Genomic DNA, 24,680 nt, shown 5'->3' with positions numbered 1-24,680 from the left:
TCAATCATCTGGGGGGGCTTCGGATCAAAACTCCTAGCGATCCAGCCAAGGATTTCTGGGCCTTCTGCCTATACAACAATGTGTTGGTGACAGCAGAGTATCTCCTAGGTGAATAAAATAGAGAAGCGGATTGGTGCTCGAGAAAATGGTCAAACTCAAGTCTGTGGCAACTAGATCCAAACTCAAGTCTGTGGCAACTAGATCCAAAGTTCTTCAAGAGGTTGGAGGAACGCTGGGGCCCATTCACAGTCAACCTTTTTGCATCCAGGTTGGATCACCAGTCGCGAGGTACTTTAGTTAAAAGCAATACCAGTTAGTGGCGGATGCCTTCCTTCAAGATTGAAAGGGTATACGCGTTTCCTGCGTTGCGAGGATCATGCGCCTCTTGACTCTGTTAAGATGCCAACAAGTGACCATAGTGCTGATCACTCCACTTTGGAGATCGCAAGCGTGGTTTCCAGTTCTTCTGGTACTTTCTTGGGATTTTCCAATCATTCTACCCCACGCTCCAGATCTCCTTTGGGATCCCCTGGGCAATTGTCACCAGCTCATTCTGCAGCAGAGAATGCCACTCATGGCGTGGCAGATTCTAGGAAAAACTGGCAAATACCTGGCCTTTCACAAAAAGCTGAAACCATGCTGGCCAACGCCTGGGCAGCGGGAACCACAAGAAGATATAAATCTGCGTGGTCTAAGTGGGTGCGTTGGGGTCTTCAAATCAGTGAATATCCCTTGGGGTGTGATGTTGTCTCCATACTGAATTTTCTTACTTCTTTAAGCTCTTGGGGCTTGGCTTACTAAAGAATCAACTCAAATTGTTCAGCTATCTCAGCAGGCCATATGCTGATCCAGGGAGTGAGCATTGGAGAATACCCTCTGGCATGCAAGCTGATGAAGGGGATTTGGCAGGCTCCTCCGTCGGAGCCTCACTGCTCCTCTTTAAGTCTTGGAAGAGTAACGATTTTCTGTCATGAAAGAAATTGTCCACAAAATTAACAATGATGTTATGCTTAATCTCCTCTTGCAGGGTGTCAGACATCAGGGGACTCAACCTTACTGGGCACGTTTTTACAACTCAGGGAGTTACCTTTAACATTTTGCGGAGAACAAAATCTAACTCCAGAATGATATCCTATCCAGCTTTCAGTAAGTCCCCCAAACTTTGTCGTACGATGTTTGAAGGCATATGAAAATAGGACAGTGGAAATTCAACCACCAAGGGAGCGGCAGTTATTGACAGCCCGGGGCGGATTATCGACATATATAACACACAAATACAACTGGTGTTCAGAGGAGATAGACGTGGGCTTAAAGTGGGCCCAAGTGATCAGAATCATCGAAACCCCGACGCAGAGGACAAAACCATGGCAAATGTCATTATTTAACGTCTACATTCATCCAGATAAAAAATCTCAAAAAGAAAAGTATGCGATTCTTGTGTCACTTATTAAGGCCATGCAAAGGACCTACCTACTGCACCCGTTGGTTATCTCAGGAGATTTTAACAACGTGCTCATTGACCACAATAAAGCGAAGGTGAAGAAGCCCCCTGACTGTATCGGAAAAAAAGTTAGCTTCCAGTCTAACTGAACATGGAATATCAATCCTGAATGGTAACAACAAGGGGGATAGGGCGGCAGCCGTCACATATTTGAGTGGCAGGGCGCACTCAATAATTGACTATTCAATAGTAAGTGATGAGTTACTTCCCCGTATCGAATCCTTTTACATAGAACAGCGGGCAGAAAGCGACCATTTTCCACAATTAATAAGACTGAACACTGTACCGAGTATGGCGCCTACAACGACCTCCCTTCTGCTCCACACTTCAAATTTCAATTTGAGGAAATTAAAATGGCGCGGTGAAGGACTGGGTAAAATTACGGACCTAGTAAAAACCCATTTGGCAAATCGTGGAACACAAAAGGAAGAGGAATGAGAACTCAACTGGGAGCAAATGATTCAGGTCTTGCAGGACAAATTCCCAGAAAGGCCAGAGACCCGTAGTAAATGTAACATTAGGAAGGAGCCATGGTTTGACACGGAGTTAAGAGCTAAAAAAAAGAATGGTTGCAAAGGAGGTTCGAACACTAGCAAGCCAAAAAACATCAGGGTCAGTGGTAAATAAATCTAAACTAAGGTGTGCCAGGAGTATCTACAGGAAGGCACTGAGGGCCGCTAAGTACAAATACAAAGAAACCACCTGGAACAAACTGTTAATAGCGGGCAAACACCAAAACAGCCGAGTTTTCTGGGGTATTATAAATTACTTAAATCAAGGGGTAAAACTCCAACAAGAAGCGGGGGTCGGAGCTGATACCTGGACTAGACATGTACAAGCTTTATACAGCAAAACAGATCAAGGCCATGCAAACGGTTCACGGGCAGCTAAAGATAATTCGGAAAATTCAAAAAGAGCAAACAGCAAGGAGCACAGGGATCCCGAATATGAAAGACTATCGAACAGGCAGAAGGAGCCAGACGACCTAACCTCCATAAAGGAATTACGCAAAATCATTTTAAGATTAAAGTCAGAGGGCCCAGCAGGCCCAAATGGCCTGCCGAATGCAATCTTTAAACATGATCCAGATCTGTGGTCAGAGACCCTAACGCCACTGTTCAATCAAATATACAGACAACCAGAGTTACCAGCATACTGGACTGTTAGTATTATCCATCCCATTTTTAAGCACGGCGACCATCGTAACCCCAAAAACTATAGACTGATATCATTAATAGACGTTGAAGCTAAACTCTATACCTCCTGCCTTCTAGTTGAACTACAAGCGTGGATAACAGAAACAAGGATCATGCCATTATTCCAAACAGGATTCAGGCAAGGAATGAGAACAATAACCAACCTAACTTGTCTGTCTATCCTATGGGACACTGCGGTAGAGAAAGGCACTCGTTTGTACACCTGTTTCATAGACATTAATTCAGCCTTCGACCGGGTGAACAGAGAGCGCCTGTGGAGTAATTAGAGATCTGGGGATTGCCACACCAACTCTTAACAGCCATCAAAGCCCTTCATCATCACACCTAGGCAAGAGTGAAATTAGGTAACAGAGGCATTACAACTAGGAGCATTCAAACGCATCAAGGCTTAAAACAAGGCTGCGTATTAGCTCCCACCCTCTTTAATCTTTTTCTCTCTGATCTCACAAGCGAGATAGTCTTAGTAGACAGTCACCCTCCTTCTCTGGCAAACAAATCAATACACTTCTTACAAAACACAGACGATATAGTTCTGTTGAGTCAAACACCAATCGGCCTACAAAGAGCCATCAACAAACTAACATCGTATTTAGAACGAGAAAGCCTCGAACTAAACAAAGAAAAAAACAAAGTGGTTCTGCTTGTGGATCCGAAAAAACTAAAGTACAAATGGATGGCCCAAGGGGTAATAGTGAAAGAACATGAGTTTTACAAATACTTGGGAATAACAATAACAAAAAGGTGAAAGCCAAAAGGATCACAGAACCGCACTAAAAGCAAAAGCAGAATCCTTAATCTTCGCGCACCGCTCTTTAAAAAACAAAATGGATTGTCCAAATCATAATCGCCTATTAAAAGTAAATAGCAGCACAAATTATGCCCACCCTAACTTACGGCCTAGTTACGTGGTGTGGCAAGAAGGTTGATCTTTTAAACCCTCTACAGATAAAAATCTATAAAGCGGTTTTCAATCTGCCTAAATCCGCCTCAGCCTCCCAAGTTAGGCTTGAATTTGGCCTGCTAAACGAGAAGTTCCGGAGCATGAGCGGCTTCGTGAAACTCTGTTGCAAACTTCGAGCAGCGGACTCTGATTCACTGGACTGGCTGAGTTGGGAAGAAATAAAAAAAACAGGGGAAACCAATACACCGAACACTTGGGGAAAGTACCTGAGACTGTGTGGAAAAGTTGGAGCTGGAACCAGCCTGGAAATCGGGGACAGACAAAGCTTGCCTAAGCAAACAAGCTAATGCGGCAGCCAAAAGGAAATCCTTTTTGGAGGATAAAGATCTATTGGCAAAACGTCGGCACAGCTGGACCATTATGAACTCTTTTAAAACCTTAAAACAACTTTCATATTTAGTAACACACTTCAGAGGCTACCTAAAAAAAGAATTTCTAGCCTATTGGATGGGGATGTATGTGGCAAAGGACTTGCTACCGTCCTGGAAACAGTCTGACCAGACGGAAAAATGCCGCCTCTGTGGGTATAAAACGGAATGACTTGTACACCTTTTTTGCACATGTCCGGCCCTGATAAGTCAGAGACGACTTTTATTGAAACCTATCTTCAACGAGTTAAAAATGCGTTCCTGCAGACATGCAGTTACAAGCTGGCTTGGCGGTTCCTCTATAATCCTGGCTTGCGGAGGGGGGGGGTCACATTTTTGGCCACAGCAAAAAAAGCCCTAGAATCAATTGAACAGGAGGATGAGCCAACTGGCGGGCCATCAGGGACCCTTTTAATCCAAAGACCTGATATGCACCGGCCCTAACAAAACAGAGACAGTAAGAAATAATAGCAGTTTTAAAAAAAAATTGTATTGTAATTTTATCATGTAAATTTTGTAATAATTTTAATTAATTATACAAATAAAACTTCTGATTCTGATTCTGACAGCCCTAAAGAAACATTTCAAAGCGGTCTCTTCCCCCACCATTGCCCGATGGAACTGTTTGGTCATGCAAGAGGCAGGCAGTGACGTGTTCCAATTTGGAGCTCACTCCGTGAGAAGGGCAAAGGCCTCTGAAGCATTTACTCTAGGGCTCGACTAGAGGATATTCTTAATTTAGCAGAATGGTCTTCTGGCTATGTTAAAATGGTTTTATTTAATCATGCCTCCGGTCCTGACATGGAATGAAACATTTCCTAGCAATCGTAATGTAAAATTTCAATTCTATTAAAGACACGTAGGCTAGTATTATTTCCACCCAGGCTTCTATAAACTTCCCACCCACAATGGTTTGCAATTGAAATATGGTCAGACATACTGGAATTGTGGCCCACATGGTCGTAAGGTCCAAGTACGATTGCTCTTCTTTACCTAAAAGTATCTGACTTTTACATGATATCCTAAAATTGCTTGCTCATCATTTTGTTGTCTGCATTGAGGCTTTCATTTAGTCCAGATATTGGAGTAATGTTCTGGATGTGACCTTGATTGGCTGAACTGTTTGCCGTGTGCGAAAGGTAGTTTTTTGTTGTTGTTGTTTTTTTTTTTTTAAGTTGAACACTGCTGGAATGAATAAAGAAAGTTGAGCATAGTCCTTGCCTCTGTGCCCTTAATCAAATTGTCTTTCCAAATGTAATACGAGATTGCGTGCTCAATGAGTAATCGCCTTGCCCTAATGGCGGACTGCAAATCTAACGAACGATATGGGGCGATTTATCAACCCATTTCTCAGACACACAGCCGTAGTTGCATATTTATGCTCCAAGGTAAAACTTCCTTTTACTTTCAATTTCAACAGTTTTATTCCAATTTTTTTCATGTACTCTATTTTCTTGGCTTTTTTGGAAAAAGAACGGGGCTCCTGAATTGAGGATAAAGATACCCTGGCAGGGAAAATGCTACTTTAGAAAGCGAAAACACTGGGTACAGTATGTTTTACATTAAGCTGACATATGAACTCTAGACTAAATTAATTACACCTACAATGAAGAAACAAGTGCTGACCAAAGGATACATTTACACAATTTATTTTTTCATTATTATTATTCTTATCTTTGCGTTTCGGCTGGGCCTTCATCAGGACTCAGTCACAGTGGTTACTAAATAGAAGATAAACTTCATTATAGTCTAGAGTTCAGATGCCCACTTGGATAAATACACATTTTACTAAAGACACAGGTACCCAATAGATAGGCGGGGTAAACAGCCTTTACAACAAAACTTTAACAACGCACTACCATTACGACGCAACCATTACAACGCAAACCATTACAATGCATTGCGCTGGGGGGCGCTCTAGGATAGGGAATAGATTTAATTTACTATCCAACACCTTCCCTGCTATCCACGGGGACTGGAGTTGGAATAGTAAATTAAACTATTCACTATCCAGCACCCCAAAGCGGTATGCGTTGTAATGTATGCGTTGTAAAAACTGCGTTGTAACGGCATGCGTGGTAAAAGCATGCGTTGTAATGTCATACATCCGATAGGGGGGATCTAAACTGAGGTTTCTCTCTTCGAGTCAATATAAATTAGTGACGAGTTATAACAAAAAATAGATAGAAGTGTGAACTAATAAAGTTTATCTGATACCAGAATCACAGATTGCATAATCTAGGGTTCACTAGAAAAACACCATGTTTGAGTTTTACTGTACGAGTAAAATCTGTACTTCTTCCTAATGTTTTTGAAAACTTTCTTGAAATAAACTAGCAAGTCAAGTTTATTCCAGACATTATCTTTAAGTAGGCTGAGTTTATTTTTCTCAATCACAGGATTATCTCGCCCTGACTTAATAGTCAAGTTAAATTCTGCTTGGTGCAGTAAAACCCATACCAGTGATGCCCTTCTAGCTAGACATACTTTCTCTTTTGTAGTTTCAACCAAAGGTTTAATGGTAGGCAAAAAAAAAAAACCTAACAAATATATTTTGCATCTTTTAATAGTAACATTTAAAACCTCTGGTGCTAATAAAGCTTTATGAGATCAGTATAAATGAACTTTTTACTGGTAAACCATTGTGATATGTGCACCAATGACTACTAGAAGCGTTATATAATTATTTGGTTTTTCCTATCCATAATTAACAACATCAGGATCCACATTAAAATTTCATTCCAATGGGGAGAAATGTGATGGTGTATCCTTCCTGTGTTGATTTGGGTTAGCACGGAATATTATGACATCAGAAGCTGGTCTGGAAGAACATGGAATGCGGTGACATGATATGGTTCTTGTGGGTTCTGATGTCATCACCATCTGTATTCCTGTTGTGGCACCAGACTCTTGGTTCTTGCAGCAGTGGCTATGTCATGTCATTATATATCTTCAACTATTCTACAGGTCGCGTGGACTTAATCACTTCAGTATTCTAATGAATATGTTTTAGCAAAACCATAACAAGATATGTTCTGAAAAGAAAAAATTACCTCGCAATCTTATCCGAATGTTACAATTTGATTAAGCGAACGATGTGGGGCGATTTATCACCCCATTTCCCAGTCGCACAGGCGTAGTTGCATATTCATGCTACAAAGTAAACCTTCGTTTTACTTCAAATTTCAACAGTTTTATTCCAATTTTTTTCATGTACTCTATTATCTTCGCACCACATGCAGGGTATCAATCTATTTTCAAAAGCTTCTCATGCTCAAGCTGTGCCCATCCGGACCTCGACCAAGAACATGGAGAAAACACATGAATCTTCCGAAACAGTTTTCTTTATTTCCACCCAATGCATTTCGGTCTTTATAAGACTATCTGGGTTATCTATAACCCAGATAACATTCTCAGAAACAACATTTTTTCATACCATATTTTTATTGCTGAAAATACCCTTGTGCTGAAACAAAAAGATGCTTCCCCCCAATAACCAAATGAAACGATTTCCACCTTCCATATCTCACTTTTTTTTTTAAATTGAAAGGAATTGGAATAAAACTGTTGAAATTTAAAGTAAAAGGAAGGTATACCTTGGAGCATGAATATGCAACTATGGCTGTGCAGCAGGTAAATGCCCCACATCGTTCGTTAGATTTACAAAGCGCCATTAGGGCAAGGTGCTTACTCAGTGAGCATGCAATCTCGGATTACATTTGGAAAGACGGTTGAATGGACAAGCAGGTGTGCATCCCATCATCCCTGATGTATCATTGTATGAATTTGCCCTTCCGATGGTTTGCAACTGATCCAGCGAGCCCAAAGAAATTCAGTCTCATACAAACAACCCTACACCATGATTTTCACCATAATTCATAAATCTAACACTAGGCCCATAAATAACTGAGACATAAATTGACCAACTGAATCATATGACCTAATTAATCAGAAACACTTTATAAACTTTAATTAAGTCAGAATCATAGGCAATGGATTAACTAATGGTAACCCAAGGAAACAAACGACCAGCTTGTCATTTCAAAATCTATTTTATTAACTTTATTATAAAGGCAAATTGCATTTTAAAGCTTAAATTCTTTTATTAGCAACTTTATTAAGCAAAATTATTTATTAGAAAGGCACATTTGACTGTCAGCTCAATTCAAAATCAGCATGAGAAATGTTCAGACATTAGAAAGTTTCCCTAAACCTTATTTCCCTAACTTAAAGTAAAGAAAAACTTAAGGGGAAAAGTAAAGTACAATGGATCTTACGTGAGTCGATAGTCCGACAGCATCTCTGGAGCACAGGAACGAGCCAACAGTGCTCTTTCCAAGGGGGCAATTTTTATACCTTTTTCCTATCTAAAACTAACTAAAAGAATACAAATATCCGAGCGACACGAAGCGGGATTGGTCTGAAATGTCATCTGATGAAGTCATTTGCCTTTCACATAGCAAAAATCACGTTTCCTCAAGAGCGGCATTGTTCATTCATTATGAGTGTCACAGGCTCTTTCGAGACTCGCAACATTAAGTAAAATCGTCCGTTGCTTCCTCGATCCAAGTCTTTCCGCCGCTGCACATCCTGTCCTTGGCAATGAAAGTTTTTTAACAAAGTTTATTCAATGGTCCACACAGCCTTGCCTTAACAAGCGACTTTCAAAGAATTATTAAAGAACATTTTTTCCTTTTCAAAACGCTGCTGTGCAAGGCCCAACTTTGACAGGACTTCAGACTTCCATTTTAGAAATAGGCCACAGCCCTCTTTTAACATGACTCTAGTATGCAAGGAAACACAAGACAATAATTAATTCAGGAAATGATAATTATTCTGTTACCCACCCCCTTTACTAATGTTAACCCATTAGTCTATGTTACCTAGCTTTGCAAACAAAAGACAAACATAGAACAGTCACATAAAGACACAACATAAACAAAAGCACATTTAAAAGAATGCACATGCTATTATTTGAAACAGCCGCAATTAATGTTTGACATAACGAAAGACAAGGAAAATGTATTATTTAAAACAAAATGACAAACACGACAAGAGCACATATAATTAACCCCACGCGTTCGTGTAGGTGCACATTATTCTAGGTTGAGTCAGTATACAAAAACATGCAACACTCATTAGTGAATTAAAATTATAGGAGTTTTAAATCCGCGTACTTAATTCTAAACTTATCTCAAAAGTCTGTTTCATCACAACCGACAGTGAATTGAAGGTATTTACGTCAAGATTGCCATCTTCACGACATCTCTGAAGTGTGTTTGAGTCATAAGTACATTGAAAATTCAGCAACTGCATGTATATGTGTATGTTGAAATTGAGAAAAATTGAGCAGAACTACATGTGTAATAAGGAAATAAATTGTGCGAACACAAAAACAGCAGTTTTTGCTAGGACTGGTATTTTTGATTTTGAGAACATAATGAATCATGGGAACAGTAGTTATTTTGCAAAACCGGGGTTAGGGCTGATGAGGGACAGTCAGGTGGTTAATTTACATTCACAAATGAGGGAGGGGTTATGACACTGATGGAGTTTTAAAAAGAGCGGCTATACACGGGACATTGACAACAGCATGTCCTGCAGAAATAGCCGATCTATAACAATTGATAGACCTATAGCTAAGACCCCTTTCGAATTGTTCAACAAGGAAGTTAACTATGTCAATGATAGGTGCTTCCACGGAATCCAGATTCCTTTCCACGCACCAACGTAACCATAATTTCCATATATTATACCGGTTTTGTGTACCTGGGGCCCAAGACTCTCCGAGGAGAGTTGCAGCTGTTGACTAAAGTCCTGAGAGATCATTGGATCTCCAGACAAGAAGGTTCAAATTCCCTGTTTGAACTAGGGGTTGACTTTGTCCGTCTACATCTGTAAGAAGGTCCACTTGGGATGGAATTAGGAAGGGAAGGTCGCAAGCCAGCTCTGGGGTAGTGGGAAACCAAGCCTGGGATGGCCAGAATGGAGTTACTAGGACAATGGAACATCATTGTTGTCTACCCTTCTGTAGGACTCTCCGGATCAAGGCAAATGGAGGAAAGTCGTATGCATTGGTCCCCTTTCAGCATTGAAGAAAAGCCTTCACTACTAGAGCACCCGGGTCGGGCATCCAGCTGTAATAATTCTCCAATTGGAATGTTAATCTGCTAGCAAAGAGATTTATTTCCAGACGACTCCATAATTTGTTGAGAGACTTGAAAACTGAGACGTTGAGCTTCCAATCTGTGTGGTCTAAAAGTAACCTTGAATTCCAATCCGCACATATGTTTGTTTTCCCTGGAAGATATCTGCTTTGAGGGCGATCTTTTGATCAACAGAACACCCAAAGTTTCATGGCTAAATTTCGAGAGGTCTGCAGATTTGGTATCCCCCTGGCGATTTATATAGGCTACCGCAGACATGTTGTCCATCTTTAGAATGGCTGATCTGCCCTGAAGAGAATGTCTGAAACTCATTAGCGCATATAGACCGGCTGTCAGTTCTAGGTAGTTTATATGGTGAGAGGATTCATCTTAAGACCAAACACCGCCTGTGTTCTGATCAATGAGACAGGCTCCACAGCCATGAATGCTCGCATCTGACTCTAAATCAAACTCTGGTGCTAAGCCAAAAATTGCTTTGACATTCCAAGCATCCAAGTTCTCTAGCCACTAGGTCAGTTCTAATGTGGCTTCCTGGTCTAGGGAAATCCGATTACCGTACCAGAGGCCCGATCTTAGAGCTCTCACTTTTAACCTTTGAAGAGCTTGATAGTTTAGAGGGCCTGGAAAGATAGCCTGAATAGAGGAGGAAAGGAGACCCAGTAGCCTGGCTAGATCCCTCAAGGATAAATTCTCTTGTTTCAAAACATCTGATCTCTTCCCTGATCTTGGTTATTTTCTTTGATGGGAGTAAAAGAAGGCATTTCATGGTATCTACGGTGAAACCCAAGAATTCCAGGGTTCTGGAATGAGACAATATCGACTTCTCCGTTTATAACGAACCCCAGCCTTTCTAAAAGATCCATTACGGTCTTCAGGTCTTGAATGATTTTAGAATGGTCCTGGGACATAATGAGGATGTCGTCTAGGTCTATGATTAGACAAATATCCTTTTCTCTTAAGGAAGAGGCAATTGATCTTATCACTTTGGTGAAACACCATGGGGCGGAAGAGAGGCCAAAAGGGAGTGCTTGGAATTGGAAGAGTTGTTTTTTTCACATAAATTGAAGGAAAGGTTGGTGGCCCTTGGCCATTGGCATGGTAAAGAATGCATCTCTTAGGTCAAATTTGACTAGCCAGTCACCTTCTAATAATGAGTCTCTCAGGAGATGGATGCCCTCAATCTTGAAGTGTGTGTAAACAAGATATTTGTTGAGTTCCCTTAAGTTTATGACGGGTCTCCAGCCCTTGTCCTTTTTCACGACAAGGAAGAGCGTTAGCATCTCCAGAGGGACTTCTAATAGTGCACCTTTCTGAAGCATAGAGGATATCTCTTCCTCTATTATTTTTTCTTGATCTAGAGTGAGAGGGATATCTCTGGGGGAAAAAGTTTGAGTAGGTATTTCTATAACTTCTATCATAAAACCCTTCCACTTGTTTAGTACCCCTGGGTCTTGAGTAATTAATATCCAATTCTGATAGAAGAATCTGAGTCTGCCTCCCACCTTTGGGGGAAAAGAAGGAGAAGGAAGCAGAGTTGTTGTACTCACTTTGAGAGTTGTTGTCGCTGGAGGTTCCTCATGATCTGAAGCCTCTGGAGCGAGTGCCACTTCCTCTTTGTGGGTAAAATTGAGAGATATTCGAGGGTTGGTAACCCCTTCCGTTATTGGTAAAAGTTTATTTTTTTATGCATAATGTTAGCCTCCGTGTTTTTAATGAAATACAGATTCTCTAGTCATGGTAATAGAAGAATTGGAATTTACATTCAGTAATGAGGGAGGGGTTATAACGTTGGTGGTAACATTCACGAGAATGGAGGTCGGGATTACAATGCAGTTTTCACAGGTACGTTAGGAGTGGGGGTTGAGGCGATTGGATGTTCTTTTGTGGTTTGAGTGAGAGAAAAGGGAAATTGTATTGTGAGCAGGCGTGGAATGTGTGAATTTTATTATAAACAGTTTGAGTTCAGGAATTGGAGTGATTTAGGGACATGCACGTTGTTGTGGGTGAGATGTTTGAAAGATTGATTACAAGTAGTCTGAGAGTGGGTGTTGAAGAGAATTGGCGGCACATAAGGAGTGGTGGTTGAGGTGTTTGAAAGTTTATAAGTGGTTTTGAGTGCGAGAGCAGGGAGGAGATGGTAACAACGTGAACGCACGTAATTAGAGTGCGAGAGTAGGGGGAGATTGAAAAGGGAGTGTGAGGCATTTCAGGGAGTGAAAAGTATGGAAGCTGGAGGAGAGATGTAGGTATTTTGAAAAAATAATTAGATATGAAAGGAAGAAATAGTTTCATTTGATTATTGGGGGAAGCATCTTTTAGTTTCAGCACAAGGGTATTTTCAACACTAAAAATATGGTATGAAAAAATGTTTGAGAATGTTATCTGGGTTATATTCATGTAACATGATTTGGATATGTGTAGTAATGGTTGTTTTTTCAATTGATATTTGTAGTTACCCGTGAAGAAGGTCTTACAGAGACCGAAATGCATTGTAATAAAGAAAACTGTTTCGGAAGATTCATGTGTTTTCTCCGTGTTCTTGGTCAAGGTCCGATTAAGCGCAGCTTGAGCATGAGAAGCTTTTGAAAATAGCATGATACCCTGCATGTGGTGCAAAGAATATAAGAGTACATGGAAAAAATTGGAATAAAACTGTTGAAATTTAAAGTAAAAGGAAGGTTTACCTTGGAGTAGGAATATGCAACTACGGCTGTGCGACTGGGAAATGGGGTGATAAATCGCCCCACATCGTTCGCTTAATCAAATTGTAACATTCAGTTACGATTGTGAGGTAATTTTCCATTTCAGAACATATCTTGTTACGGTTTTGCTAAAACATATATTCATTAGAATACTGAAGTGATTAAGTCCACGCGACATGTAGAATAGTTGAAGATATATAATGACATGACATAGCCACTACTGCAAGGGCCAAGAGTCTGGTGCCACAACAGGGATACAGATGGTGATGACATCGGAACCCACATGAACCATATCCTGTCACAGCATTCCAGCAGACCAGCTCCTGATGTCATAATATTCCTTGCTAATCCAATCAACACAGGAAGGATACACCATCATCACATTTCTACCCATTGGAATGAGAAACTTTAATGTGGATCCTGATGTTGTTAATTATGGATAGGAAAAACAAAATAAAGATATAACGATTCTAGTGGACATTGGTGCACATATCACAATGGTTTACCAGTAAAAAGTAAATTTATATTGATCTCAAAGCTTTATTAGCACCAGGGGTTTTAAATGTTACTATTGAAAGAAGCAAAATCGATTTATTAGGTTATTTTTCGCCTACCATTAAACCTTTTTTTAATTTTTTTTAAATCTTTCATTTTGCATAAAGAACAAAGAGACAAAGGAAAAAACATCCCAAATAACACAAAACAATCATGTAATCATCAATGTATACTGAAACTGTCCCTTGTCGAAGGAATACAATCCACCATCAATAAAACTGAGAAACATAAGGGCACATGTAGCATTGATATGACTGCACAATTCGAACTTGCAATCAAATATATGAGCAGAGTGGTGTGACACGTAAGCTACAACCAAAGGACAATTATACATAAAATGTGTGAGATACATAAGACAATACACCAGTAGCAACTCCTAAAACCCATACCCACAGCCCAGGGGGCAGGTGGACGAATGACAAATCTCACTATGCAATGCAATGCGTGTAGATACCTGTGGCTATCCCACTCCTGAGGGAGTGATGCAATGGTGATTCGCTGGCGGACATGCATCGAGATACGTACTCCCTGTACGGCCCCCAAATGTCAACTGGTCTGGACGCGGTGGGGAGTGCTAAATTCTTCGCAATTCACATTGCAAAACGCCATGTTGTTTAACCAGGAGCGTAGAAGCCAGTTTACTACCCCACACCAATGCTATCTCCAGTTTAGCCAGGAGGAAGCCTAGCCGGCGAACCTTCTTCGGGAAATTAAGCACATACCCCAAAAGGGCAATCTCCGGTATAGGAGAAAGGGCCATGGATAGTATGTCTCCTAAAGTGGAGTGGACGTCCAGCCAATATTGGTGTATTTTAGGGCATGTCCAGGTTAAGTGTGCAAAATCAGCGAATGGGGCAAGACACTTAAGGCAGTGGTGTGGCCTAGAGTTGTCAATGTGATCTGTGCGGGCCGGTGTGATATACAGCCGGCGAAGGAACTTGAAATGAAGCAGCTTGTGACGACTATTCAAGGAAATGTCAGTCGTGACGCTACAGCAGAAAGCCCACTGATCGTCTGAAATGGGTCCAACCAGGTCCCCCTCCCAGGCAGCTCGTAATCTGGAGTCATCTACGGGCTTGAGTGTGCTACATTGTTTATACAGCTTGGAAATTAAGTGGGCGTTGTTGGGACTCTGTATCACCAGGGAGAGGGGAGCGAATTCCGTTTGTTCCAACGGAAAAAAGGAGAACTCGGCACGCAAGGCCGAGCCTATTCGGGCCAGGTTGAAGATATCCATGAAAGAGCGGTCGCTGAACCGGACGTTATCTGTTGATGAGAAAACGTGTCAATCCGGAAACAAATCGCCTATGGTGTTTAAATTGAATTTCGCCAGGGTGCGCTGTATCACCGTTTCCCCGGTGATGGGGAAGAGTGCAGAATTGGGCATGGGCAAAGCTGGAGAATATAAAATATCCACTCCCAACAGCCTACGTAATTTAACCCAAGCCCAGCAGGTGGTAGAAACCGTTTGGATGTCCCGGGGATCACGTGGAAAGCCGGAAGGAAGGATCTTGAGAAGCTGTCTCGGGAGGACCAGGTCTGTTTCTGGTCTTAAATATGGGATGCATGCATCTGGGTGGAACCAGGCGTATGCGTAACACGGGGCGATTAAATAATATAAATACAGATCCGGAACGCCTAGCCCGCCCCGCTCTGGTGGCAGTGTCAGGACCCTCCAGCACACTCGAGGGGTTTTATTACCCCAGACCAAGCGAATCAGCGCTGTACGAATGCGGGTGAAAAGAGCTGTAGTTAAAGGGATGGGGATGTTATTAAAAAGATACAAAAATCGTGGTAGAACCACCATTTTGATAATTGCGATTCTGCCCGCCATGGATAGGGGCAAACGCATCCAACGGGAAACCTGTGTCTCAAGGGCATCAATCGCATTGCCATAATTAAGACGAATGATCAGGGCAGTGTCAAGGTGAATATGTACCCCCAAGTACTTAACATAGTCCGAGCACCATTCCAAAGGGAACTGAAAGGACCATTGCACGGTGCAGGCGGTGAGAGGAAATATTACTGACTTGTGCCAGTTAATATGCAGCCCCGAAAACCTACCGAACCTTATAATTTCACGAATCAGTGGAGATAAATTGTCCAGGGGAAGGCGAACATACAATACCATGTCGTCCGCGTACATGGAGAGCAATAGCGGCCCAGTGCGAAACTGAAGGCCTCGTTGCAGATGTTTTTCTTGAAACTGGCGTGCTAAAGGGTCCATAACCAAAATGAAAAGGAGAGGAGATAACGACACCCCTGTCTTGTGCCTCGCGACAGGGGAAATGGGTTAGATAGGGTACCATTAAGGTGCAACTGGGCCGTAGGTTTATTTTATAAAAGTGAAACCGTGGCAATGAAGCATTCGGGCATGCCCATCTGGCGCATCACCGAAAGAAAAAAAGGCCACTCAAGGGAGTCAAAGGTCTTCTCCGCATCCAGTAAAATGGCAGCCGCTGGCATGGAGGGGTCAACGCGATGCAGGACAGTGAACAACGTGCAGAGATTAAGTGAGGTGGCCCTATGCGGAACAAAACCAGACTGCATCGGGGAGATTATGGACTCCATCAACAGGGAAAGCCTAATAGCTATAACTTTGGCAAGGATCTTATAGTCTAAGTTTAACAGAGAAAGTGGGCGGTACGAGCCACACTGCATAGGGTCTTTCCCGGGTTTAGGCAATAGGATGATCACCGCTTCTCGCAATGTCGGAGGGAGGACCACAGCCTCCAGGGCTTCTGCATATACCTCTACCAACCGAGGAACTAGCAAGTCTTTATAAGTTTTATAGAAATCTGCCGAAAAGCCGTCAAGCCCAGGGGCGGAGGAGGCGTGGAGAGCATCAATCGCCTCAACGATACGGTCGGGTGTAATAGGGGTTAAAAGGAATTCCTGCATGTAGCGTTCCAAATAGACCAATCAAATGGGTAAAAGGGCCTCCAAAGGAGTTTGTTTTCAAGATTGACTTGGGTTGTTTAGATGAATTAGATATAGGTAACTGAATTATCCTGGGACAAATTAATTTCAATAAATCAAATGACTCAGACTAACTAGACACAACAATACTCAACATTAAAACAAATATTGACATGAAAACAAATAGACATGTGTATATGCGAAAAAATAGATTTTATCAAAATTTAAATTAGCAGGGAAAAATACAATAGACCAAAATGTACAACACAGGGATACAAGACAAGTGTTAGGAAATCAATCAAACTCTCTGTATAGCCTGTGACAAGCTTATCCAAAAACAAGAGGTGGAGATATTTTCTTTCGGATAAAGCAGAAGTCACGTTGCTTTATCCGAAAGAAAATATCTCCACCTCTTGTTTTTGGATAAGCTTGTCACAGGCTATACAGAGAGTTTGATTGATTTCCTAACACTTGTCTTGTATCCCTGTGTTGTACATTTTGGTCTATTGTATTTTTCCCTGCTAATTTAAATTTTGATAAAATCTATTTTTTCGCATATACACATGTCTATTTGTTTTCATGTCAATATTTGTTTTAATGTTGAGTATTGTTGTGTCTAGTTAGTCTGAGTCATTTGATTTATTGAAATTAATTTGTCCCAGGATAATTCAGTTACCTATATCTAATTCATCTAAACAACCCAAGTCAATCTTGAAAACAAACTCCTTTGGAGGCCCTTTTACCCATTTGATTACTCTTCACCCAGCCCCCAAAGGTTTACTGGGTAGCTCACTTTACTTAACCAAATAGACCAAAGCAACTTCCGATAAGTATTCCTCCTAGCCTCGGCCGTCCCTGGAAAGGCGAGAAGTGTATAGATCTTTGTAATAGGTAAGAAACAGATCACAGATTGCAGACGTGGAATGGACAGGGGAGTCGTCAGGTCCGATCATGGTAATGATGTATGTGGGACTTCTGGGAGAATGCAACGTGTTTGCCAACAAACGGCCCGGGCGTTCGTCCTCACCGTACTGTCGTGCAAAACAATGTTTGTTTAGGAACAGCAGTTCCCTCTCGGCCGCCTCGCGGAACTCAACACAGAGCTCCAATCGGCAAGTGGTAAGGGAGTCCGAAGGAGATGTAAGCAAGTCTCGGTACGTCTTCGCGATTTCCCTCTCAATCCGGTTCAGGGTGGAGCGGAGATCACGCAGAACCCCCGTGTGTTTAGAGATAAAAACCCCCCTGATATATGCCTTGAAGCCCTCCCATAGTACTGCCCAGGTGTCGAGGGATCCAGTGTTGAGGTCAAAATAGTTTTCTATGGCCCTCCTAACGTCTTCGGTGAAGACAGGGTCTAGTAAGGCCCGCCCTGGGAAGCGCCACTGTCATTCATAACCTCTCTCTCGGGGAACCAGTAGTGTAAGGATGACCGGAGAGTGATCGGAAAGAGTGCGTGGAAGGGTCTGGACTGTCCCCAACCAGCCCGCCACCTCCGGGGAGACCAGCCAGTAATCTATCCTGGTCCAGGTGTTGTGGAAACCCGAATAATGAGTGAAGGTGGGGCATTGTGTATTTAAATGGGCTTCAACGTCCATCAGGGAATAGTGCGTACAGATCTCACGGAGGGCCAGCCGGGAGAGAGGCTTGGCGTCAGGAGTAGAAGCAGTACTGTCTCTGTTGTGATTGAGTAGGAGATTAAAGTCACCGCCAAGAATCAATAACCCCGTGTCCACTGCAAGGAGTTGTGTGAGCAAATCGTGGAAGAATGTGGGAGAATCACTAGTCGGAATATATGCATACAAAGGAGACCCTATGTCCCATTAGTGATCCCGTGACTATCAAAACGGCCCTCAGGGTCTCGGAGTGTGGAGTAGTGCGCAAACTGCGTAAAAGTAAACCATGGAGGTGTTCACCATGGGGCATGGCAACGCCACGCCAGACGGGCGGACCAGCAGAAAAAAAGAATCAGGGTAAACAGTAATCGGCCATGAATGTGAAAGTACCACAGATCAACAATTGGCACATCACTAGCAAATGAGGGGAGCGTCAACCATCCCCCGTGGGGGGAAAAAAGATCCACACTGGATTGCGATGCCTGTTGCAAGAAAGAGCTCGAAGGATAACCGCGAGGCGGCCCTCCAGGATTGTTTTTAAAGTCCCGGAAATATTCCTGAGCTGCATTCGGCGTGTCAAAGATCCTAGGCCTGCCGTTGATGTCGACTCTGAGAAGCGCCAGATAAAGCATGCCATAGTGGAGGCCCAAATTTCGTAGCATGGCCTTGACACTTTGATATTTGCGTCAAGCCTCCTGCATCGTGAAATCAGGGAAGAATGAGAGTCTACTGCCCTGCCATTGGATTTCCCCCTTCTCACGGGCCGCCCGGAGGGCTGTGTCACGATCTCTAAAGTTCATACGTCTGGCAAGGATTGGTCAGGGAGGCAGGCCCGGTCTGGGGCTCCGTCCCAAGGATCAGTGTGCACGCTCCACTGTAAAGCCCTGGGTGAAAGATTCCCTGCCAAACAATTCTGAAAGGAGTTGCTCTACAAATGCGTCTAATCTGCCAGTGGCTGTCGTCTCTGGAATACAGAGTATGCAAATGTTGTTGCGGCGCCCCCTGGCTTCCAAATCCTCGTTCTTAATGGCCACCTCTTTAAGAATCTTTTCGACCCTCTCAAGCCGTTTAAGGGTGGTAGAGGCACCATTGTCAAGGTTAGACACCATTGATTCCACCACATCCAACCTACGGTCGTGCCCATGGACCTTTGCGTTCATGTCCGCACGTTTTTTGTCTAGGTCGTCAAATCTAGAGTCCGGGGCTTTAAAGCCAGCCCTCATTTCGGCGAGCATGGCAGCGGTGAGAGACCCCGAATCTGCCATGGTAGATGGAGGTGCGGCCTCTGTCCCGGGGCAGGCCGTGGTATCGGAAGCGGCCCCGGGGGGCTTTTCGAATTGGATCTTAGGCTGCCGGGGGTCCTTCTTGACCATCGTGGTGAGATAGTGATTTCCGTAATGAAGACGCTCAGCCTCCAGAGACTCCAGTCAAACCCCCAGGAAGTCCCAGAACATAAGTGCCCGGAGGGCCACAAAGGAGAGGTTTCGGAAGGATGGCAAACCTCTAATGCTGTGCGGATCCCTCTGCCACCGTTGGACAGTGGCGGCCTAGCACCTCCAATCGGGCCGCAATGGCAGCAGGTAAGCCGTTGGTCTTTTCAAGTCGAGTGGGGGAAGCAGGCGCCACCGCCAGGCGGGAATGGCGTAAGGCACGGCCAGGTCCGGACCACAAGAAAAAGCAGCCCCCCACGCAGCTGGGCAACACGGGTCCCAGGCCTCAGGAGACTCCAAGAAGGGCCCCGACCGGGAGGGAATGGGGAAAAAAAGGTCCCCCAATAACTATCCAGCCTTGGAGCACCTCCCAGGTGCCAAGGAGTAGTGCTTCCCAACACCCACGTCGCCAAACCCCTACCCCATCCACACCAACCCCGGAACGCAACCCCCGCGACCAGGCCCCGAAGCCAGCCAATCCACCCACTTTAGGCCCCGGCTTTAGACAGTGCAGTAGGCCCGAAGGCCGGAAAGTCTGCGACTGCTGCGGGGGCCGGGCAGGGGAAAAGCGGGCAACAAGCAGGCCACAGGAGTCGGCCCCCGGGCAGATTGGAGCGGCAGCAAGGGGCGCTAGCTCACCTTCTCTCCGGCGGCACCGGCGCGGCAGATGTTAGGCCCGGGCCCTGATGAGATCTGGCAGCTGCGGCGGCCGGGGACAGCTCGGGTCACATTGGAGGCATCAGCAGGGTCCAGCGGTCTGTGGGAGCTGGATTTTGACCATGTGGGGGCCCTCACATCGCAGGATCAGGCTGGTATCGGCGCCCGGCCGGCGGAGCTATACGCGTGTGTGGCCATCTTAGCCGGCTCCTTAGCCACGCCCCCCCCCTACCATTGAACCTTTGGGTGAAACTACGAAAGAGAAAGTATATGTAGCTAAGAAGGGCATCCCTGGTATGGTTTTACTGCACCAAGCCGAATTTAACTGGACTATTAAATCAGGGCTAGATAACCCTGTGAATATTGAGAATAATAAACTCAGCCTACTTAAAGATAATGTCTGTAATAAACTTTTCTTGCTAGTAAATTTCAAGAAAGTTTTCAAAAACATTAGGAAAAAGTACAGATTTTACTCGTACAATAAAACTCAAACGGGGTGTTTTTCTAGTGAACCCTAGATTAGACAACATTCTTTTTCGTGTTAGAAAGGATTGATCGAACATGCAAGAGCTATGTTGATAAGGTATCATTGAAAAAGTTGAAGCAACGTTGTGGTTATTCCAGATTGTCTTAGCACACAAATAAAAAAAATAAAAAAATAAAAATCAGGGGAACTTCGAATGTTTGTAGATTTGAGGAGTCTGAATAAAGCTATCTGGGTTGACAACTTTCCTCTGAATTGAAGATTTAATAAGCAAAATTAGACAATCACGTTGGTTTACAAAATTAGATTTAAAAGCAGTTTATCACCAGGTGACATTAGATGCTTAGTCTTGCCATTTAACTGGATTAGTTACTCCAAATACTGTTGTTCAATTTCATAGAATACCATTTGGTCCAGCATTGGCAGCGGCTGTAGTTCAAAGGCTGATGTTAGACATGTTTCAGGGAAATTCACGTTGTAGCATTTTTAAAAATTTTTGCCAGCAAGCATCAAGAACATGCCAATGTTGTGCAGAACGTTTTCAAAATATAAGAAAACAAAGGAATATCTATACGGAAAAGAGAGATTAAATATATTGGTCATGTTTTGTTAGAGAAAGAGTAATACCTAAACCAAATCTAGTATAATGTATAGTGGATGCCCTGGTGCCAAGAACCAAGGGTGACGCAGCCACTACAGCAGAGGCCAAGAATCAACTGCCACAATAGGAATACACATAGCGATTATTTCAAATTACATAAACAATATCATGTCAGAGTATTTCCGATCTACTAGAGCAGCTCCTGATGTCAAACTTCCATGCAAATTCTGGTCAACGCAGCAAGATAAAACATCACAACAGTACTTTGTTCAGTTTGCATGAAACATACTATAGTAAGACTAACGGCTTGCTAAGACCCACAACAGACTGCTTTGCTGCATCTCTGTTCTAACCTCTGACTGATTATTTGTAGACTTTTTGGAGCATCAATGTGTATCCCTTTGCTCCAGTATTTTATCCCAATGTATATCTCTTTCCAATATGAAAATCCAGTTCACAAGAATACAACAAGATTAACAACATTGTATATCACTGCCTGACCTACAATTCTATTATTGGGCGGTTCAGCTGGTGACCATCAACCATTGGCTGTATCACCCCCCCACCCCCCCCCCCCCCCCACCCCCCACCCCCACTGACCCGGCATACGCTCTTAATAGATACCAAACAGATTGCTCTGGTTACCTTGGGGCCTTATACTCAAGGGATGGAAAAAGAAACCGAAATATTTTGGGCCCACCTCCCATACACTAGAAATATGGCACATAGCACATTCTCATATGGGGCGGGCGGGCATCCTCTCTAGAGCAACGCCATTGTGGTATACCCAGAAGCTGGGAATGCTGTGCTATCAGCCTGGGTTCGACAAATGGGACGAGATAGGTATTTCAGCAGTAAAAGACCTGGTGAAAAAGGGTTCTATACTTACCTTTAAGGACCTTTAGAGTCAATACCACCTGACCCAGGGGGGAGTGTACAGGTACTTGCAAATACAACAAGCACTCCAGGCGGCATTTCCAACCCTTACGGACATAACGGAATCGTCGCCATTGGAGGATCGCTTGATGGATGGGCCACTACTCTCCAAAGCTATATCTTTCACATATAAAAAAAAATGGAGTAATAACCTACCAGATACCTTTCAAAAGCTTGGAGAGCGGTGGCAGGATTACCTGAGCCCGATAAGTGAAGAGGATTGGAAACTGGCTCTTATGTCTACCAGGGAAGCAGCCATCACACTTAAGATTTAGGCTTATACAGCTTAGAATACTTCATCGATCATACATGACGGGGGAGACTTTGGCAAAATTGGGATCTAGGCCCGACGACCTTTGCTTGAGGGGCTACAAACAGGCTACCTTTTATTGTTTTATCTTGAGTTGCCCAGCCATACGTAGCCTTCGGGAGGAAGCCTCAAATCATATGCAGACGGCTTTAGGAAAGGAGGTGGCTCTGACACCACAACTGGGGCTGCTCAACATATGGGCCACAACTGACCTTACTGACATTGAACAGCAACTCACAACAATGGGGTACACATTAGTTAACAGGAGCTGACGAAGGGATGGGAGTGGGCTAATCCGCCCTCCACTACCATGTGGGTGAAAGTGCTGGACAGGTGCATACTGGCGTAGACAGAGGTCTTTGTAGCAAGGGGTTGCTCCAAAAAATGGGATCGTAAATGGTCGAAGTGAAATGTATATTGTGGAGATATCAGTTTGTCCCCTATGGTAGAACTGGAAATGCGCACAAATATGGATCAAGATGGAAGTTTCTGATGTATGTCTTAGGTCGATATATGTATGTGGATGTAATGATGTGAATAATTTGAAACTGGTCGTTTAATATTCCTTGTATGGCTGTCATTAAAACCAATCAAAATATTTTTTTTCAAAACACTAATATTAAGTCCATGTAGCTGTAAGAGAAAGAAAATGAATGCAAAGAAGAAAAGTAAGGAAAAATAAACCAGGCTGAGCACAAAATAATGGATAGATCTTTATGTATGAGTTCTTCAGGAATTGGAGTTCCTGTCTCCTTTAAACTCTTGTCTGGGCTTAAGCGTTCGGTATTTAAGACTTGCTACGAGCATAAGCTTATTTTCAACTGGGGATGTGTCAAATGGGAAAAACTAAAACTGGCTTGCAGTCCTAGTTTGTCGTATTTGAAGTTAAATGTTGAAAACAAAGATTTCATTTACTGGGTAGATTCATCTTCTAGGAACAGACAGGCTGTTTTCAAAAATGTTATTCTAATGCTGTATCAAAGCAGAAATCATAATTGAAAATGTCCTGCAGATTTCTTACCTAAAAAACAAAATTAAATGTCTATTTTTAACAAACCTCTCATCACTGGTACCAATCGCTTCCAATTATTTTGTACTGTGAACTGAAGCACAGGGTATAAATGACTTGTACACATAAAAACATACATAAGCTGGATTAAAAACACTTTTTACTGGGTAACAAGGCCAAGATTGGTTCATGTGTGGGGCTACTGTCAGCCAATGCTTTATCTCTGGGAAGACTTCGGAGCTGTGAGAGGTACAATGAAGGTTTTGTCTCTCTTCCCCTACTGTTTAACATATTTCTAGAACTTCTGGGCCAGGCACTGAGTGAAAACAATGGTAACACCCCATGCTGCTCTTAAACTGGTTCATTAGACATGGCTTGTATGCCCATGACCTTGTTGTATTTCTGTCAAACTTGGTGGAAAGCCCACTAAAATATTTTATTCATAATTGAGATTGGAGATGTTTCCTAACTTAATGGTTGAGCAATAAAGAGAATATGATGCAGAAACAATATGATAATTCGGTGTTACCTGTGGCCAGAGAATATAATAGCAGATTCCTGAACATTCTAGCGTTGCAAAAGGTTAAAAAAATGACAAATTGGGCATTTTACAGCACAACGTTGACATATTTGGATAAAAAAAACATTGAGTTCGGGAGCAGCACTAATGAAATATGCCACTACGTTTATGGTCTGCAAGCGAAGCCCGACCTTCCCTATTGCTGGTGGAGCTCGCAAACTGCCAAAGAACATTTTGAAGACATTTTGGTAAACCAATCCATTTTTTAAACAAATTTTCCATAAAAGTGGCCAAAAGGTCATGAATATTAAAGGCAATTCAAAAAAATCTCTTGCCACTTTTCATCAAGATCAGAGGAATGGGCATGAGTAAGAGTGGATCAAGCACAGCCATGTTATTTAATCAAGTAGCATATGATCTTAATAGGCTTGAAGTCTCCGGTACTTTTCTTCATTGTCGGAATCACATCTAGATAGCTTAATGTACAAGATCTGTTAAATAGACTTCCCTCTTCTTAACTCTCTAAAGTATCTTCTCACAAATTAATTTATTAATTCGAAGCACTGTAAAAAAATAAACGTTAACACTTAATTTAAGAGTGAGTACATCTTGGTAGGAGTTAAACTCGCTTTACTGAATGAGTCTACTTCTAAATCAGCACCATGTCACGGTTTCTACATGGCACTCTGGGAGCTCAGATAATGGACACACATTCTACTAATGGAATGTA

At 42.9% G+C, this 24,680-nt stretch overlaps 1 protein-coding gene and 1 pseudogene across 2 annotated transcripts in view; one reads left to right on the top strand and one right to left on the bottom strand.

Moving 5' to 3' along the window:
- The window catches only part of EXD1 (exonuclease 3'-5' domain containing 1), a 995,593-nt gene that overhangs the window by 764,423 nt on the left and 206,490 nt on the right, over positions 1 to 24,680 (bottom strand). The window lies entirely within an intron of this gene.
- On the top strand, positions 146 to 2,578 carry LOC147689702 (uncharacterized; annotated as a pseudogene).

Source organism: Lissotriton vulgaris, chromosome 9, assembly GCF_964263255.1.
Source record: "Lissotriton vulgaris chromosome 9, aLisVul1.2, whole genome shotgun sequence".
In the NCBI taxonomy this organism is placed as follows: Eukaryota; Metazoa; Chordata; class Amphibia; order Caudata; family Salamandridae; genus Lissotriton; species Lissotriton vulgaris.
This window is presented reverse-complemented; position numbering and strand designations above follow the sequence as displayed.